Source organism: Lissotriton helveticus (assembly GCF_964261635.1).
Source record: "Lissotriton helveticus chromosome 1_1 unlocalized genomic scaffold, aLisHel1.1 SUPER_1_unloc_4, whole genome shotgun sequence".
NCBI classification, from domain to species: domain Eukaryota; kingdom Metazoa; phylum Chordata; class Amphibia; order Caudata; family Salamandridae; genus Lissotriton; species Lissotriton helveticus.
In genome coordinates, this window is record NW_027611681.1 from 4,236,295 (window position 1) to 4,240,303 (window position 4,009).

The following is a 4,009-nucleotide window of genomic DNA, read 5'->3' on the forward strand; positions in this document are numbered from 1 at the left end:
ATGCCAACCTTGTTGTTTTCGCTCTCACACGGGCATGCAAGCTGCAAGGGCTGTGGCATGGTCCCACTGAGGAGGGTACGAGGGGACCCTCTTCAGCTCCCAGGCCCTGGGTACTCAGGGTACCATTTACTAGTGACTTACAGGGGGCAGACATACCAATTGTGGGTATGTTTTGAGGAAAAAGCACTGGCACAGGAGACCCTGTGCACTACAATTGAAACCACATCAAAACCAGGCCGCAAAAACAGGGATAACCATGTCAAACGAGGCTCTTTCTCACAGATGCTCTTAGTGTTACAAATGGGCATGAAGGATAGGACCTCTGCTCCACTAGGCTGGGTCAAGATATTTCCTGTGAAATGTTTTCAGTTGACACATCCGGGGGATTGAAAGGGCGTCTGATGAAATATCAACATCCCGCAAAGAACACTACAAAGACCGAGGAGGCATCAAAGAATCTAGCACACCGTAAGTCATATTGGGGGTAGAAGTTGCTCCTGCTGCAGACAGTCTTCACCATACCCAGGGGTTCAGGGGAAATAACACGCATGTGGCAACAGAGACCATTATGAAAGGACTGACTTCATGTTCAGCTTTTCTGCACAATACAAAGCCCCTGGAAGAGAAAAGAAAAGGGACTCTTCATTCAAAGTGCATCAATCCTTTTGCTTGCTTGTTTCTATTTTCACTTTTTAATTTCAAATGTGTGTTTATTGAGTTTTGAAAAGTAAAAGGAGTGGGCAGCACAATGCAGTAGGTGTGTATCAGGCATATATGGCGAGCGAGACAGACAGACATGTCTTCTCTTCGAGTCGACAAACAAGCATATAAATCATGCCCAAACGGGGATGCAATGCCCAATGCCCGAGAAAGTGGGCTTTCGAGAGTAAAGAGCAAACAGAACAACAAGAAACACCCCACCTCCCTCCCAAATTCCACGTCCCTCTCCCTCCCCTATTTTCACTTTTTGCCATTGAGTTTCACAGGTGATTATTACTTCTAGGATGGAAATATTGGGTGGGGATGTTAGGGGTGTGGATTTTAGTTTAGATTCTTCAGGGTTTCGTTTTGTTCGGGTTACCAGGCACATGCTCCCGCGAGTTATACAGAATCACTTTGATTCTAGTGACTAACAAATTGTTAGCAGACTGTGTGATGTGATATAGCATAAAGTCATGTAATGATAATAGTTTGAATACTAAAATTAAGAGGGGGCCGTTATGTTGTTTGTTGATCATCCCACCCCTGATATCCTGTTACTTCAAGAGACTCATTTACTAGGTACAAAGTGTGTGTCCCTGCGTAGTACACATACACCCGTGTCTAACATGCAGTATTTACTCAGTGGTCGACAGGGGTCGCTATTCTCCATCCGCCTCTGTAGGTCCTTCCCATTTTCAGTACAGACAGTTCATGTAGACGACATAGGTAAATATGTCATTCTCTCCAGCGGGCTTTCCCATCATTCACCCGTCCAACTAACCCTCTGACATCAACAATGCGAGTTGAAGGGTAGGTGGTGCTGGAATGCCTGGTAGCTGTTAGATTATACTCTTGTGAAACATCTGCGGGATAAGATCATAGACTATTTTGACATTATTGCGTGTTCTGTACCTGCAGCAGTTACAGTTTGGGAAGCATTCAAGGTAGTGACTAGAGGAAATACCATGGCTCAGATTAGGCGTAAACCGAAAATTGGAAGAGAGAGTGTTAGACCTGGCAGCCTCAGCATGGGTTTACCCTGCATTTTTTGCCTTTGCCTCCTGTGTTTTACTGTGTGTTGGATTTTGTTTTTGCTGGTCTAGATCCTTTGGGTTACTGCTATTCAGTGCCCAAGTGCAAGTGTTCCCTCTGTAAATTGTTATCATAGATTAGTGTTTCCATATTTGGTTTACTGTTAAGTTCCTAGTACAGTGCACCGTGTGTGCCCAGGGCCTGTAAACCAAATGCTGCTAGTGGGCTTGCAAAGATAAACAAAAGGGGTATACCCAAATTACCCTCCTATACCCAGGTATGGGACATACTTTAATACAAGAAGAAATGGTATGAGGGAAAAGATTCAAAAAAGTTTATGAGTATGGCACATTTAATTACCCTCTCCGAAATGTTGTTATTCTTAATGTATGTATCACAATGTATTTACAACGCACATAAACAATGGCACCTAATCAATGAAGAAAACAGAAAATAACATATACCACAACATTATATCATCAACATAAATACAGTTATACATTACACGGAAACCCTAGAATATTATTCTCACTAGTGTCCACCCATAAATTCTGGGGGAACCACTCAGAGGTAGTCCGGGTGAAACACTTAAGGACTAGCGCTAGTGTGTCACTACACAATTCCAAGGAAAACTGTAGTTCCAAGGACTCCTCCTTAGAAGTGTCGACGTGACCACGTTTGAGCCTTTTGTTCTTTGGCCTCCTCGGGACAAGGGTAATAAGACATTAATCATTTTTAAGCGACCGGAACACTTGCCACAAATAATTTACACTGCATTGAGCACACTGGACAGACAGAGTTAGTACCATCTTTTATTGGCGGGGCTGTTCTTTGAATATAGACTTTATTATGGTGTCTGCTCCCTTGCTCCTTGACATATTATTAAAAGTAAACCCTATGTGGAGCTGCTATAGTGATCACAATCCGCGGATTTTACAAATGATGGGAGAACTGGACTTCCATGGAGCGGAGAGAAAGAGTTTAAGAACTTGGGACTTTCAATCAACAAATCAGGTCCGCAAAATGAGGTGGGGGAGGCCTTTTTAGATAAGTTATATACGAAGGGTGCTGAAGGTATTAAATTGTGTCTTGATTCCCAGGCTGAGGCTGGTGTGACAATGGGGGCTTTTGGAAATCTTGTCAAGCGGATTGCAGAAAGTTTAACGGGGAGAGGAAGGATAGGGACATTAGAGGGGGAAAATGGTTCGACGCAGACTGTTCTAAATCCCACAAAGCTCTAATGAGTGCTTTAAAATATAAACCCAAGAATGAAGAACACATAAAGGCATGTAGGAAAGCCTATAAACTGGCCATACATCAAAGGAAAGACAAGATACGGGAACAAGCATGGCACAGTCTGAATCAGGTTATTGTTTTGTGGAATAGTTCAAAATTCTGAAAAATTATAAACAGTCCTTTTTTTTTATAGAACAGCACTCTGTGAGAACAGACCGTGTCATCCCTGCTGATGTATGGGTTAGTTATTTTGAGCAGATTTATAGAGGAATGGATTTGGAAAGAAACATCACCCCCCGGTACCTTGCATAGAGATGCACTCTCCATGCTTTGGGGTAGCTGAGGTCCAGAGAGCAATCATGGACACATAGGACGAAAAGCCCCTGGGCCTGATGGGGTCCCTGCAGATCTGTATAAAGCTGACCCTGGGATATGGGCATAGATCCTAGCTAGGGTCTTTAATGCAGCAACGGTAGGCGGTTCAACCCACTCTTGGCCGACAGCGGTTATTTTACCCATTTTTAAAAAGGGCGCTCGGGATGACCCTGCTTGTTATCGCCCGATCTCAATATTAGTCTGTGCTGCAAAAATTATGGGGATATTGATTTTACAACGCTTAACAATATGGTTAGATGCAAGTGATATAATATCTGACCTGCAATACAGATTCAGGAAAGGGAAGGGGACAGTGGATCAATGCATAAAGGTACTCATGATTATCGGCAAATACTCACTAGCTAAAAAGGGACATATGCACATGGCTTTCATTAACTTAATGTCTGCTTTCGACCGAGTGAAAAGGTCAAAATGATGGCCTTTATTAAAGGGTGAGGCGGATGCCAATCTAGTGGCTTCTCTGCATTGGTCCCACCTACATTTGACAGCCTCTGTCAAATACAATGAAAATGGTTCCCTTACAGAATCCTGGGACGTTAAGCGAGGGGTGAGACAGGGATGTATTTTGGCCCCTGTTTTGTTTACCTTATATATTAACAATCTGGGTGCTGCCCTATCATCGGCTAGCAAAGACACTCCTAGA